Source organism: Rhinopithecus roxellana, chromosome 16 (assembly GCF_007565055.1).
Source record: "Rhinopithecus roxellana isolate Shanxi Qingling chromosome 16, ASM756505v1, whole genome shotgun sequence".
NCBI lineage: Eukaryota > Metazoa > Chordata > Mammalia > Primates > Cercopithecidae > Rhinopithecus > Rhinopithecus roxellana.
Genome location: NC_044564.1, coordinates 57,016,744 through 57,034,004, shown reverse-complemented (window position 1 = coordinate 57,034,004; position 17,261 = coordinate 57,016,744). Strand labels below are relative to the sequence as shown.

At 35.5% G+C, this 17,261-nt stretch overlaps 1 protein-coding gene across 4 annotated transcripts in view; it reads right to left on the bottom strand.

Moving 5' to 3' along the window:
- Nucleotides 1-17,261, bottom strand: part of RIC1 (RIC1 homolog, RAB6A GEF complex partner 1) — a 149,234-nt gene that overhangs the window by 67,271 nt on the left and 64,702 nt on the right. Inside the window, exon 1 of one of the 4 annotated variants that reach the window (XM_030919988.1) lies at nucleotides 15,330-15,407. The exons of the other annotated variants lie outside the window; for them this stretch is intronic. The gene's annotated coding sequence lies outside the window, so the exon portion shown is untranslated. Of the gene's footprint in view, nucleotides 1-15,329; nucleotides 15,408-17,261 lie in introns of those variants that run through there. 4 annotated transcript variants of the gene reach the window in all.

The window sequence follows — 17,261 nt, the reverse complement described above, 5'->3', positions numbered from 1 at the left end:
CTTTTGAGACAGGAATTATCTCCACTTTTCCAGAGAGAAAACTGAAACTTAACAAATATTGAGAACTGTGCTCTTGGTCACAAAGCTAAGAAAGTAAGGGAGCTGATAATCAAGCTCTAATATTTAAGGCTCTAAGCAACTGAAAATTATAGAGTTAAAGAGACTAACAAAATAACCTCTGTCTGCACATAGAAATAATGGAACAAATGCTAAAGAATGGATTGGGGATGGGGTAGGGAACACACACTGTAAATGTTAATGTTTTTCATATCTGGACAGACAGCAGAACTGCAGTTTCTTGCCTTCTTAAAATTAGGTGTGGCCACATGATTTACTTTGGCCTATAAAATATGAGGGGAAGTGATTTGTGTCACTTCTGAACAGAAAATTTAAGAGCCAACACTTGGTACATGTTCTGTTTTTAATCCTCTACTGCGGAGATTTAACCTATACTGACTAATATAGTAACTGACAATTGTTAGATTTTTGTCCTGTAAAACTCAGCAAATTAACAGCTTGTGACTATTCTACATGAGTGATTTCAATAACTATGCAATCTGCGAAACAGGAAAAAAGAATGAAAAAAAATAGACACAGTTTAAAGACTTATGGGAACAACATCATAAATAACAATGCCTGTCTGTATGATGGAAGTCCAAAGGCAAGGAGAGAGAAAAGAGAATATATGAAGAAATAATGGTTACAAACTTTACAAATTTGAGAAAAACAAGTCTTTCATCCAAGAAACTCCAAGTAGGATAAATTTTAAAAGTTGCACACAGAGACACATTATGTCCAAACCGTCAAAAAACAAAGAGAATCTTGAAAGCAGCAAGAGATGTATGTGACTCTTCACATACAAGAGATCCCAAGTAAGACTGACAGCCAACTTTTCATAGGAAACCATGGAGGCCAGAAAACAGTGGGATGACATATTTCAAGTGCTGAAATATCTAGAAAAATTATCCTTCAAAAACAAAAAAGAAATTACCGAATTTCCAGGTAAACAAAACGTTGAGGGAATTTGTCACAAGTAGACCTGAACTACAAGAAATGCTAAAGGAAGTTCTTCAGCCTGAAAAGACAAGAGGCAATAACTCAAAGCCATGTGAGAAAATAAAGAACACTGATAAAAGTAATTACACAGGTAAATATAAAAGCCAGCAGTATTATATTTTTGTTTCAGAAATCTGCCTTTTTCCCCCTATATGACTCAAAAGACAAGTGCATAAAAGAGCAATTATACATCTATGTTAACAGTCACACAATGTATAAAGATGTAATTTGTGATAACAACAACATAAAAAGGGAGGGAGGGAGATGTACAGGAACATAGTTTTGAGATATTATTGAAGCTAAGTTGGTATTATTTCAAACTAGGCTGTCGTACATGCAAGATGTTAATTTAATCCCCAAAGTAACCATTAATAACGAAAACATGTACAAAAAAGGAAATAAGAAAGGAGTCAAAATGGTACAATGCAAAAAAATCAAACCAACAACAACAACAACAAAAAGGCAGTAGTGGAGGAACCCAGGAACAAAAAAGATACAGACATAATAGAAAACAAATAGCAAAATGGCAGAAATCCTTCTTTATCAGTAAGTACTTTAAATGTAAATGGATTAAATGCATTCATTAAAAGGCAAGCATTCTCAGAATGGATTCAGAGAAACCAAATGAGTCCATTTATAAGTTGTCTACAAGAGAATTACTTTAGATTCAAGGAAACAAGCTGAAAGTAGAAGGAAGGAAAAATATATTCCATGCAAATAGTAACCAAGACAGGGTGGCTATGGTAAAATCAGAAACAAACGAATACACAAACAAACAAAAAACCCAAAAGACTTTAAGAACTATCACAAGAGACAAAGGATTTTTATAATGATAAAACAGTCAATCTAGCAAGAAGATACCACACCTATAAATAGATACAAATATAACATCAGAGCCACAAAATATTAATACATGAAGAAAGAACACAAAACTGAAGGGGGAAATAGATCTGTAATAATGTTAGAGACTTCAATACCCCACTTTCAATAATGGATAGAACTGGGCAGAAAATAAGGAAATAGAGAATTTAAGTAACACTATATAAACCACTTAGACCTAAGACACATACTGAATATGCCACCCAACAGCAGAATACATATTATTCTCAAATGCACATGGAACATTCTCCAAGACAGAATGGGTATTAAACCACACAAAAGTCTTAATAAATTTTAAAAGACTGAAAGCATATAAAGTATCTTCTCTAACCAAATGGAATATAACTAAAAATCAGTAAAACTAGAAAAATCACAAATATGTGGAAATCCAAAATACACTCTAAAACAATCAATGACTCGAAGAAGAACCAAAAGGGAAATTAGGAAATACTCTGAAACTAATGAAAATACAAATGCAACATTATGGGATACAGTGAATGAAGTCCTCCGAGGGAAATTTATAGCTAAAATGCCTACATTAAAAAAAAGATTTCAAATCAATAACCTAACTTTATACCTTATGGAACTAGTAAAAGAGCTGGCAGAAGGATGGATGTGATAAAAATTAGAGTGGCTGTACATGAAATTGAGAATAGAAAAATAATAGAGAAAAATCAATTAAATAAAGAGTTGGTTGTTTGAAAACAATACACTTGAAAAACCTAAGAAAAAAGAGAGAAGACTCTAAAAGTCTGAAATGAAAGTGAGAATATTATTACTGACCATACAAAAAAACAGTATGGCTTATAAGAGAATACTGTAAACAACTGAATGCTAACAAGTTAGATAACCTATGTTAAATGGACAAATTCCTAGAAACACACAAATTTCCCAACTGACTCAAAAGGAAATAAAACATATGAATAGACCTGTAACAAGTAACAAAATTGAGTCAGTAATCAAAAACCTCCCAATAAAGAAGAGCCCAAAACCAGGTGGCTTAGTGACTTATACAATATTTAAATAAGAATGAACATTCATCCTTCTCAAGATGTTATTGAAAAAAAAAAAAAAAAACAGGTAAGAAGAGGGAACACTTTCTAATTCATTCCTTCTTCTTTTTTTTTTTTTTCTTTTTAGACAGAGTCTTGCTTTGTCACCAGGCTAGAGTGCAGTGGCGCAATCTCAGTTCACTGCAACCTCTGACTCCCTGGTTGAAGCAATTGTCCTGCCTCAGCCTCCCGAGTACCTGGGATTACAGGCACGTGCCAACCACGACCAGTTAATTTTTTAATTTTTAGATGGAGTTTCGCCATGGTGGTCAGGATGGTCTAGATCTCCTGACCTCGTGATCTGCCCACCTTGGCCTCCCAAAATGCTGGGATTATAGGCGTGAGCCACCATCCCTGGACTTCTAATTCATTCTATGAGGCCAGCATTACCCCGATACCAAAGTCAGACAAAGACACTGCAAGAAAAGGAAACCATGGCTCAATATACCTTATGAACATAGATGGAAAAAAAATCCTCAACAAAATATTACTAGACTGGATCCAGTAGCATATTAAAAGGATTATCCACCATGACCAAGTGGGCTTAGCCCAAGAATACAATGGTAGTTCAACACATGAAAATCCATGTAATACAATGTAATCACATTAATAGAATAAAGGGGAAAAATCCCAGAATGATTTCAACTCATGCAGAAAAAACATCTGAAAAAATAGTAATAATCTTTTAAGATAAAAACACTCAACAAACTAGGAAAGGAAGGGAGCTTTTTCAAAATGATAAAGGACATATATGAAAAAGTGCACAGCTAACATCTTACTCAACAGTAAATGACTGTTTACTGACTGAAAGTTTTCCCTCTATGATCAGGCATGAGACAAGAATGCTGCTCTCACTACTTCCAGTCAACATAATACTGGGCATTCTAGACAGCAATCAGGTAAGAAAAAGAAAAGTCATCCAACACAAACGGAAAAAATGGGACTCTCTTTATTCAAAGATGTCATAATAGTACAGTATATATAGAAAATTCTAAAGAATCCACAGAAGAGTTATTAGAGCTAATAAATTTATCAAAGTTGCAGTATATGATCAACACAGAAATCATATATGTTTCTCTACACTAGCAACAAAAATTTCAGAAAACAACTCCATTTACAATAGCATCAAAAAGAATAAAATACTTGGGAATAAACTGACCCAAGGATGAGTAAGAGTTGTATGCATAAATAAATTAAGGGAGAACTAAGAAATTGGAAAGGTATATTTTGTTCATGAATGGAATATTTAATATTGTTATAGGCATAGATTAAATGCAATTTCTACCAAAATCCCAATGTTCTTTTTTTTTTAAAAAAAAGAAATGGGAAAGGTGATCCTAAAATTCATATGGAAAGGCAAGGAACCCTGAAGAGCCAAAATAATCTTGAAAAGAAGAACAAAGTTGGAGAACTCACATTTCCTGATCGCAAAACTTACTGCAAAGCTACAATATCCAACACAGTTTGGTAATGATACAAGGGCAGACATAAAGATCAACAGAATAGAATTAAGAGCCTAATAAAAAACGTATACACCTACGGTCAACTGATTATTGGCAAGGGTGCCAAGTGCACTCAACAGGGGAAACAACATTCTCTCTAACAAATGGTACTAAGACAACTGAATAGCCATTTACGAAATAATTAAGTTGGATCCTTATCTCAGACCATAAGTAAAAAAAATTCAAAATGAATCAAAATTCTAAATATAAGAGCTGAAACTATTCTTACAAAATAGAAGAAAATATACGGGTAAATTGTCATGGCCTTTCATTTGGCAATTGTTTTCTAGATATCAGAAAACTATAAGGAACTATATATATATATATATATATATATATATATATACACACACACACACATATATATATAAAAATTGGATGTCATCAAGATTAAACTTTTTTGTGCAAAATATACTACCAAGAAAGTAAAAAGCCCGGAGAATGAGAAAAAAAATATGAAAATCATGTATCTTAGAAGGATCTAGTATCCAGAATATATAAAGACGACTTACAACTCAGACAAAGATAAACAACCCAATTAAAAAGAAGGGGCACGGTGGCTCATACTTGTTATTCTAGCACTTTGGGGGGCCAAGACAGGAGAATTGCTTGAACCCAGGAGTTTAAGACTAGCTTGAGCAACATAGTGAGATCTCATCTTTACAAAAAATTTAAAAATTAGCCAGGTGTAGTGGTGCATGCCTGTAGTCCCAGCTACTCTGGAGACTCAGGTGAGAGGATTGCTTGAGGCCAGGAAATCAAGGATGCAGTGAGCTATGATTGTGCCACTGCCTGGATGACAGAGCAAGAATCTTTCTCTAAAAAAAAAAGAAAAAAAAAAAGTGGGAGGAAGACTTGAATAGATATTTATCTAGAGAAGATACACAAATGGCCAAAGAGCAAATGAAAGTATGTTCAATGTCATTAATCATTAGCAAAATACAAATGAAAACCATAATGAGATACTATTTCACATTCACTGGGATAAAAAAAACAGAAAATAACAAGTGTTGATGAGGATGTGGAGAAACCAGAACCATCATGAATGACTTGTGGGAAAATAGTCTGGCAGTTTTTCAAAAAGTTTAACACAGAATTACCATGTAACCTAGCAATTCTACTTCCCAGTATATACCCCAAAAGAATTGAAATGAACAATGTTTAAATACGAATTGTACATGAACAATTGCTATGAACACTCCTAGTCATAGCAGGACTGTTCACAATAGTCAAAAAGTGAAAAAAACCTCAATGTCCATCACCTGATTAATGGATAAACACCCTGTGGTAAATCCACATAACAAAACATTATTCAGCCATAAAAGAAATGACATACTGATACATGCTACAACATGAATTAACCTTGAAAACATTACATTAAGACACAAAAAGTACACAGTGTGTGATTCCATGTATACAAGTATTCAGAAATTAAATAAGACACAAAAGGTACATGCTGTATTATTCTATTTATACAGTGTATCCTGAATAGGTAAATCCAGAGAGAGACAGGAAACAAATGTATGGTTCTAGGGGTTGGGAGCAGTAGAGAACAGGGAATGACTTCTTAATGAATCCATGGTTTCTGCTCGGAGTGATGTAAAAGTTCTGGAACTAGATAATTGTGATAGTTGTACAAAACACTGTAAATGTACTTAATGCTACGTAAGACATGGAGTCATAGGAGGTTATTTTGGAGCTTTAAGATTTAATGACTGCCCTGCTGCATTTCAGATCTACACGGGGCTTACAGCCCCTTTCTTTTGGCTGATTTCTCCCTTTTGGAACGGGAGTGTTACCCAATGTCTACATTCCCATTGTATCTTGGAAGTTATTAACTTGTTTTTTTGATTTTACAGGCTCATAGGCAGAAGGGACTAGTTTTGTCTCACATGAGACTTCGGACTTTTGATTAATGCTGGAACGGGTTCAGACTTTGGGGGACTCTTGTGAAGGCATGATTGTATTTTAAATGTGAGAAAGACATGAGATTTGGGGACGGGACAAGGGTGGAATTACATGATTTGGGTCTGTGTCCCTGTGCAAATCTTATGTCAAATTGTAATCCCCAATGTTGGAGGTGGGGCCTGGTGGGAGGTGACTGGATCATGAGGGTGATTTCCCCTTTGGTGCTGTTCTTGTGATAGTAAGTTATCATGAGATCTAGTTGTTTAAAAGGGTGTAGCACAGCTGCATGCAGTGGCTCACGCCTGTAATCCTAGCACTTTGCGAGGCCGAGGTGGGTGGACTGCCTGAGCTCAGGAGGTCGAGACCAGCCTGGGCAACATGGTGAAAGTCCGTCTCCACTAAAATACAAAAAAAAAAAATTAGCTGGGCAAGGCGGTGTGTGCCTGTAGTCCCAGCTACTCGGGAGGCTGAGGCAGGAGAATTGCTTGAACCTGGGAGGCGGAGCTTGCAGTGAGCCGAGATGGTGCCACTGCACTCCAACCTGGCAACAGAGCGAGACTCTGTCTCAAATAAACAAAAACAAACAAAAAAACAAAAGTGTGCAGCACCTCTCCCCAGCTTCCTGCTCTGGCCACTTAAGAGGTGCCTGCTTCCCCTTCTCCTGTCATGACTATAAGTTTCCTGAGGCCTCCCCAGCCATTCTTCCTGTGCAGTCTGCAGAATCGTGAATCAATTAAACCTCTTTTCTTTATAAATTACCCAGTCTTAGGCGTTTATTTATACCAGTTTGAGAATAGACTAATATACCTCATGACTCAGTTCAGATGCTACTCTCTTTACAATACAATACACTGAAAGTATGTTCCCCTTCTCAACTGCCTCCCAAAAGCTCTTTATCTGTAGCTCCTTTATAGTACACGTCACTTTTACAGTGTATTTGATATTATCTGAATTTAACTTTTGTCCCCTTAATAAACTATGAGCTTCAGACTGGGAAAAAATCAACTCTAATTCACACTATTGCCTTGTATATAGCCCCAAACAAACAAATGTCTTGAATGAGTAAAAGATGAGGAACACCTCATCAATGGGATGAATACATCCATTTTGGCTACTCAGTGTCCCCTTTGAGGCCTTATTTCCTGAATCTTAGCTATTCCAGGAAATTGATGATGCTTAATACGTGGATCCCTGTATAAGTGGGATGTATGCGCCTGTGTTTTCTGACATTTTGAGTGCATTAAATGTTAATAGTTACTCAGTGTACTTTTGATTCCAGTCATGTGCTTAAGAAACTAACCAGCTTCAATATTTTAATTACCTTGGTTTTCTCACGAAAAGCATAGATTGTGTGCAAAAACAGATAACAGATTTGATATACATTACCTACCATATTCACACCAATGTTATGGTACGAATTATACAGAGCAAAAGTTAAGTTAAAGTATACAAGGTAAGGAAGATGGATACAAAAAAACCCCTGAATTTTCAAGAGAAAATGTAACTGAACTTTTTTTTTTAAATGGAGTCTTGCTCTGTAACCCAGGCTGGAGTGCAGTGGCGCAATCTCGGCGCACTGAAATGTCCACCTCCCGGTTCAAGCAGTTTGCTTCAGCCTCCTGAGGAGTGGGGATTACCACACTGGCTAATTTCTGTATTTTTAGTAGAGACGGGGTTCTGCCATGTTGGCCAGGCTGGTCTTGAACTCCCGACCTCAAGTGATCCACCTGCCTTGGGCCTCCCAAAGTGCTAAGGTTACAGGCATGAGCCACCTCACCCCGCCCAAACACTTTTCATTTAAATCAATATACTGCAAAGGATTAAATACAGATGCCCATAAACAGGATAAATATCTCCATCAGGAGTGCTATGTACACATCCACTCATGAAAAGAATAAAAACATTCAGAACTTTTCTATAGGTCTCAAACAGAAGAGCCAACTATACCACAGTTACACCACAGATGGAGTATAACAAGTTATTGTTTAGTTGCACTAATGAAATAGAACACAGCCAATTTAAGTCACAGTGGTAGTTTTGATAAATTTTGAGAAGAAACATGAAGGGAAATTAAACACCAGACTTTGACCATATGATTCTGAGAAGAATCTGAACTAAAAGTTAGGTAGGGTAACTGGGGAAAAGAATGTGAAGAGTAGGGAAGCAGTAGGAAATTAAACTTATTTGAAAAAATATATATATATTTATAACTTGCCTTTGTGAAACTACATGGAAAAGAAAAAACTTAGTATCTTCTAACTTTTATTAAGATTATTATTTGTGACTCCTCTAGTTCAAAGTTATAGGAAGTCTTAAGTGATCTGTTCCAACGATTTTTCCATAAGCTTTGTTTTTAGTTTGCAATTGTGTAGAATGAAGGTGTTTACACAATGCATATATCATGCTTTGGCAGAAATACCTGCTCATAAAATGGTACAAAGCTTGCTAGACAATTCAAGTGTTTTAAAAAGAAACAAAATATATAGTTTATTATATATTTATAAGGCATATTTATAAATATACATTAATACACATAAGAGAATTTAATTTGTAAGATTCCCCTCTAAAAGTGTTGAAATTTGCTAGATTTACAAATAGATTTTTAAGATTTGTAGATGGAACTTAAAAGTCTGAACTACAGTTATTATTTTGAAGCTTTAATAAATTGAATATTTTTAAGCCAAAGTAAACGCTAAATAAATATTCTGATTTTTTACTTTGAAAACACAAAATCGCATATGAACAAAAAGAAATGAAACAGCTGAATACATTACGGGAGAGGCAAAAGGGATTGATCCCATTATAATCCCCTCAATAATGTTCTAAATTTCTATCTATTTGAGATTAACTGGGGCTAAGAAAAACAAACTAACAAAATTTATAGAACTAGCTAAGAATTGTCAGTCATTCCCAGTTCCGTACTGGTTAATCAGGTGGTCTCCCCACAAGCCATGGCAGAATTTGTCAAGGAAAGAACAGAAATGTCAATGAAGGAAACTTGGTGGGGTAGGGTGGGGGAAGCCCATGAGAACTGTGACCCTGAGAGACAAGAAACCAGTAAAAGAAAAAAAAAAAAGGGAATTTTTTTTAACGCAGTTTCAGATCGTGTGACAGTTTTCTTAATGCATTCTAAGTTGTTGTAGTACTTAGAGCCAAGAGGTTTACACATTACTGGCTATATAAAGCTAATTCTGTAGACAATTTGTCTTATTTATAGATGGACAACTTTCAAATATGCTTTAAAGTTTAATCTTGGTAAACCGCCACCTATTTTAATACTGTATATGAAATCCAATAATATAATTTAGTTTCAGAATCAGAGTGAACAGATATCAGAAAGTGTTGTAAATCTGATAAAATTGCAAAAATCTAAGATGTGAAAAATCCAACAATTACACTTTATTTACAAAAATTGATTTACATAGGATTCATTAAAATCCAATTTATGAAACAGAACAAATCTAGAGACACGAGGTTGCCCTTACCACTTGTGTGGAATTTGTCTCTCTAGAAAGTTTTATAAAATGTTACTTTTATATTTTATTTATATATGCAATATACAAACAGTTTTTTGAAAAAAAAAGACATTGACATAAATGTAAGCTATACATACATTTAAGAAAGATGAATAAAAACATTTACGCATTAATTCCAGTTCAGAATTACAGGTGGCTAGGGCCCATTCCAGCAGCTCGGGGCCAAAACTGAAGCCCACCTTGAAACAGATGTCATTCCACTGGAGGGCGCACTCACACACATACCCCACACTCACTCAGACTGGGGCCATGCAGACGCCGATTCACCAGTGTACATCTTTGGGATGTGGGAGGAAACCACAGTGCTACACAGACACAGGGAGAATATGAAAATTCCAGATTGACAGTGGCCCTGGCCAGGGATCAATTTTTTTCCCTCATCGATATTATGACATTATTCAAGGATATGATGTAATGAGTTTCACACTATATTAAATAAGCTACCTTTGTAAATACTTGGAATTTTCAAGTATTGTATAAATGAATACTCTGCCGAAATTCCCCAGAGGAGTCAAGTCTGTTATTGCTTACATTTGATGTATGACTCAATCTGAGACTTGCTTTTGAACAAGTACACCTGTATTTTTTGGCAACCTCTTACAGTTTTGTCATTCTTCAAATTCTAGCTCACTCTAAAACCTCGCAGTTAACGAACTAGAATTCCCTTCTTTTCTAAACACATATAAATTGTCTTAAACATGCAATGGAGGCAGATTATATTTACATAATTCAAAAGGCAACCTAGGCAACAATACCAGTTGCAACTTATTAAGAATCTAATAATAACTCATTTTTCTCATTTTATAGACACACAGCACAGAAAGCAACTTTAGAAAGTGGCTTTTCCAAAGTCTTGGGAAAAAGTAGAATCTGAACTAGAACCTGGGCCTCCCTGATTCCAATTGCCATATTCTTTTCCATATCTCTAAACTGGATATTTATTTGAGGTAGTAATAGCAAGTCTAAGAAAAATAAGAAAGTAGGAAAAATGAAGCTAAGCCAGTTTTCTTTTATTAATGTATTTGACACACACTGACTTTTATAATTAAAAGTAAACCCTCCCAGTTTTCTATTCCAATGAATGATAAGGCATTCAGGTTAATGAGTGGCCCTTAAAGGGCCATGAAAAACATAAAATGTTTCTATGGGATGGGTCAACCACTAGTCAAACTTCCCAGGACATTGAGGGGGGAGTAATTTCTCATCAAATTGGTAAAAAACAAAAATCAAACCACAATACCCACAAGTGTAGCATAAAAACTACATAAAAGTCTTAAAAGAAGACTGCTTTTAAAGCATGTCAAGTATGCTTTGGAGGGCTAGATCAGGTGATGCAGAAAACTGACTCACAATTAAATTCAATAGCCATTTCTTTGAACAGATTCTTTTGTGCAGGAGATAACAAATGCTTTAAGTGCCAGTTAAAGAAAAGAATAATGTGGCAAATAACCTAACAGATTTGGGGTGTGGGGGAACAGAAACTTCAAGAACGCAATTAATTACAGTGTTTTTCCTTGCAATATAACTTACCTAAGTCCTGACTTTTCTCCCAAGTATAGAACTCAAGTCCCCTTATTTACAAAACTTCCCTTGACAACTAATCACTTTACCCTGAAATACTATTATGACTTTTCAAGATATTCACCTGGCAAACTGTTATTTTATATTGCCATTAACTTTAAACAATTATTCATTAGCATGTTCAGTAGCAGTGTATAGCAAGTGTTTTACAGATAGTAGGCATACAATAAATGAGGATGAATCCCATTTGAGATGATTCTGAAATGTGCAAGGCTTGATCTAGAAAGTTCTGGCAGTCCTATGTAAATTCTGGGACTAAGAGGCTTTAGTTTTCCAACCGTAATTCTGGAAAGGCTCAGAACGATTTCTTTTCCCAAAACTCCAGGCCTCATATTTCATCATTTGCATTCACCATTGTGTACTGGAATGCTCACAATAATAAAAAATATTTCTGGATGAAATGAAATAATGGTATCTTGGATGTGCTTAAATATACTCCAGTGGAAAAAGACTGAAAATTGTTCAAACTGACTGATGGACACATAGATGGTCATTTTATTATTCTACTAATAGAGTACCTGGTACCAAACTAGTGACCAGAAACAAGAGAACTGAACAAAACAGATCAACCAACCATATTCAGACATGAGACAGCAGGCAGCACAGGACCGATATCATGAGGGAAGGAAAACAGGTTTTCTGGCAGATGTCACCTTCTAACCTCTTAAGATTTTGTCCTTCATGTAGGGAGAGAGAACCCAAGCATAGTATGGCAGCTTTGTTAAGTTTAGGAGAAAAAGATTAAAGTTCAGAGAAGCAGAAGCAGCTATGTGTGAAGTAGAGCACCAGTGATGTGGGAGACACACACAGAAAAGCTCTAGAAATCTGCAGGAGTTTCCCGAGTCTTACTGAATACTACGCAAATACACAGTGACACTCCATAAATACAGGCAAAGAATGACTGCTAGGGTTTTTGGCTACCCAGTTCATATAGGACTGGGAGACATTTCAGAGTTGACTAGCCAGAATGGAGAGACCTTGTTAAAGACCCAGGACATTCAGTGGCGATTTCAGAAGGGCTAAGCTAGCTTAACAGTTAAATCCATCCTAAAAAACATACAAAAAGCCTCAAAAGATCATTAAGATCTCCAAGTAGCTTAACTGCCACCCAAAACAACCTTCAATACTCTTTAAAGGAAAAGGACAAAAATCAGACAATGGATAATGTAATACAATATTTAACATCCAATCTAAAATTACTAGACACGTGATATGGCCCAGCAACTCTATTCCTAGGTATTTATTTACTCAAGAGATATAGGACAACTGGAGAGTGAAATGAGATTAGAATCTAAAAAAGCAAAGTTCATTTTTTTTTACTTTTTATCTTTATAGATCTCTCGTTGGATTTTTTTTTTTTTAAATAAGAAGGTATTCAAGAATTAGTGTAAAATTTTAAAACGTACTATGGGAACGCACATGCCAGATCAGTTATTTATTGGGTACAGGGGAGGATATAGGAGAGTTGAGGGCAGAAGGTTTATAGAGTACAACAGATGTCTGACCTGAGCTTGAAAACCAAGTCAGATAAATTTCTTACATAAAAAAAGATAGCAGGGGAGTCACACTGAATACAGCAAATAACAAAGGAACCAAGGCATTAAATAGGAATTGTGGGTTCGATGTGTTCACAATAAGGAGAAAGTAGGTTCTAAATGCCAGGCCAGAGAGCTTGGACTTTGTTTTGGGGAAAAAAAAAATGTTATCAATGCAAATGATAAACTTCATTATGCAGGCGAAAGAGACTAGGGGAAGAGAAATGAGTTAGGGAATAAGCTTTTTTAATAGACAAGGAGGAGGACATGAGGGCCCTTAAAAAGACCAATGAGAGTAAAGTAGAGTTAAATGAATTCCAGAGGCACTGGAAAACTATAATCAATCAATAAAATTTGATGATTGAACAAATACGGAAAATGAAGAAACAATCCAGAGGAAGAAATAAAGAATTCAAGGTTTTCTACCTCATACAACTGTACAAAAGATGATGGTAATTGTAATGAAGTGTAGCAAAGCAATAGCATGTTTGGCTTGGTAGGGGGTGAGTGAGGTTTAGACATGAATTTGAGATTAAGAAGACATAATAGGCCCGGTGCAGCGGCTCACGCCTGTAATCCCAGCACTTTGGGAGGCCGAGGCAGGCAGATCACTTGAGGTCAGGAGTTCAAGACCATCCTGGCCAACATGATGAAACCCCCTCTCTAGTAAAAATACAAAAATTAGCTAGGCACGATAGCGCATGCCTGTAGTCCCAGCTATTCAGGATTGAGATGTGAGAATGGCTTGAATCCAGAAGGTGGAGGTTGCAGGGAGCCAAGATCACACTACTGCACTCCAGCCCATGCGACAGAGTGAGATTCTGTCTCAAAAAAAATGATATAATAGTAATCCAGGAGAAAAGTGACAAGACCTAAACCAAACTACTGTCATTGGGAATTACGAGGAGGGAAAAGAAATGACACACAAGGTAGAATATACTGGACTAGATAGAGACTGGCTATTGATGTTAGTGGGCAGGAAGAGTGAATAAACTCAAATACATGGTGGTGCCATTTACTGGAAGAAAAAAAAAAGGCTCTTGACTTTCCCAGGATTCAGTTACCTAAAAATCAGACTGCATTTTCATTTTTACAGCTAATAAAAAATTCATCATTTCTTACTAACTATAAATTATTATAGGACCTAAAATGTATTCACGGTATCTTCTTACGAATTTTCGTACCTGCTAAATCTCACCAATCCAGAATGGTCTTCCTCTAGATGTATATTTTGTTACCTCATCATCTTTGAGATCCTTTTATATGTTACCTTCTCAGTGAAGACACCGACTGCTATTTTAAGTCATGTCCCACTCTCTATTCCCTTACCCTGCTTTATTTTTCTCCATAGAGTGGATCACCTAACTCATAATGTATTTCACTTATCACCCTCTACTAGAAGAATAACAAGTTCTATCAGCAGGGTTTTTTGTTTTGTTGTTTTTTTCCACTGTTAGATCTCTAGTATCTACAATAATGTGTAGAGCCGGACAAAATTCATTACTTTTTAAATGGATAGACACATGGATGAAAATAATTTTCAGAAGAGTTTTGAAAGAGGTAGTACCCTTTCACCAGACTCTTTAAAGAACCAAACTAAAACAAAAAACACCAAAAAACAAAAACTGCTTATCATTTACATTATCACACATTGAGACAGCCTCCAGTCTGACAGAAACAACATGCAGGGCTCCCTGAATTGGGCAGATTTTTTACCAGTCCTATCATTCTTTGGACTCAGGTGCCATCCTTGGAAGTGTGGCCAATAAGGGAGTAGTTTTCACTATCCAGAACTTACGTAATAACTCTGTTACCAATCCTGTTAATAAGTGCTCATGCAACTGTAATATGAAGTAATGGATGCATGTAATATGCAAAGTTCAATAGTGAAAGGTCACCCATGCACATTTACAGAATAAAAACACACTGAAATCAAACTATACATGGGATGTTTTCAGAGGCTCAAGCAGAACAAAAAACATTAAGATCACTAACATACTTCGTCAAGTTTATAAACTGAATGTAGAACAAGGTTCATTATTAGAAATACAGGGAAAAAGTGGCTAAAGTTCCTCTCTAGAAAACGAACACTCAGAACATATTAACAAAAAGAAATAAACATGTGTTGAGGGAAACTTTCATGAGTCTAACTAATTCAGAACTCTTGTCGCCTCTAAATTTGGTATGATTTAGATGCTTCTGTCCCTTACTGTAGGTTTCTTCTGCAAAGAAGCTGGATTTTAGAAGGGGCAAGTTGTGTTGAAGTTAAAAATTGCTAACCTCAAGTAGCTTTGTTCTTCTTCCTTTCCAGCTGGCAGTAATTCATTAGTAATGAGCTGGCATTAGAAGTATCACCATCTGATGAAATTATGTTGGGAGGGTGGAGGGGGAAGAGGAGAAGGAGATTTGATTATATTTTGGAGTGACTTTTTTTTCTTCAGTGAAAAAGATCAGTATCTTTACCATATAATAATTAAATGTACTGAATTTTAGTACAGAAACTTTTTTTTTTTTTTAAGAAACAGCCTCAATAATGCTAGTCTCTAACAAAAAAGAGGGTAGTAGTAGCAGTGAAAAGACAGGAAGAAGGGGGGAAAAATCTCTGCTCTCAACAGAGTATACATTATGATGACATATTTGTTTAAATTATTTTCATTATGCTGAAATTAAATATGATGTGCAATTTAAAGATCTACTAAACTTCTATTTAAACATAAGCATATGAACACATTTTAAAGCTAAACACAAATTATTTCTTAATTATCCCTGGAAGTTTCCTTCATTAATTTCACTAAAATTTCCAAGCCATAAAATAAAATGTCCAGACAACCTTCAACTAGTCTGGCCCACTGGTGTGTTTAACTAATATGAAGAGATACTGTAATATACAATGGAATCTAAGATTTCTAAAATGGAAAATTCATTCATCAAAGAATAAATGATCTTTGAGGTACAGAGTCACTTAAGACTGCCACCATTGTTGAAGACTGACTCCCAACATCTATAGGAAGGATGCTAGAAACAACACGAGGTGGAAACTAGGAAAGATCATGAGGCATCTGACCTGTGTTCTCAGATGGAGCATTGTGGAAAAGGATATGCAGTCTGAGGCTAAGATGCTGTCACATAATACAGGGAAGTTAAGATACTCTAGAAAAACTCATGTGACAAATTCATAAGATTTAGAGAAGAGAAACAAGAGACAACAGAATTTCTGTCAGTAAGTGAGAAGAGGACAATTAACCACTGACCTCAGTAATTACACTGCCTCTATTCTTCAGGACTATTAGAAACCACTCCAGATCATTTCTCCTTTTTTTTTTTCCATTCTCTACTCCTAGATAAATCCCAAAGTAGTAGCTGGATGGAGCATAAACAGTGTTGAGACAGTATATTACTAATTAATAGCACAGACTTTAGAGCTGCAACACTTATGTCTGAATCCTGGCTGTGCAACTTAATTAGCGTGTGACTATGGGTGAGTTACTTTGCCTCTCTATGCAGCAATTGTATAATAGTTATACCTAACTACCTCACAGGGTTGCCACAGAGATTAAATAAGTACTAAAAAGTGCTTAGAACAGTATCCCAAACTACACAAGGGTTTATAATGGCACAGATGACAATGAAGATACCACTGTCAAAACCAAACTTTACTTTTCTCAAAACCTTATATAACCACTATTTTTCAGGTTTTAAGAATATGAATTCACATAATCCTCTTAACAATTAAAGAAGTTATTTTTATTCCCATTGTACAAATGAGTTCTGCAGAAAAACCAAGAAACTTACTAAAGTAACATAACTAGAATAGTCTAGCACACAAATACACAACAGGCTGACTTCAATCTGCAGAACTATTTTCATATAAGAGATTTTAGGTAGCAGTTCCTAGAATTGAGACTCTGGCAAAGAAGTAAAATATCAAGTAGAAACATATATATATTTAAAAAATTACTCAAAAGCTTAGAAATGGAGTAAACACTTGGTTAAAAAAATTACTGATTAAAAACAGTTGTCCTTTATTAATTATCCCATAAGCTAGGTGCTTACTTAAGCATTAAATATGAATGATCTCATTTAATCTTATGAGATGATTACTACTGTTATCCTACTCTACAGATGAGGAAAGATTTTGGTGGTATTAAATAACTTGAAAGAAATCATATAGCTGAAAAGTGGCACAGCAAACATTTAATTCCAGGTCTATCT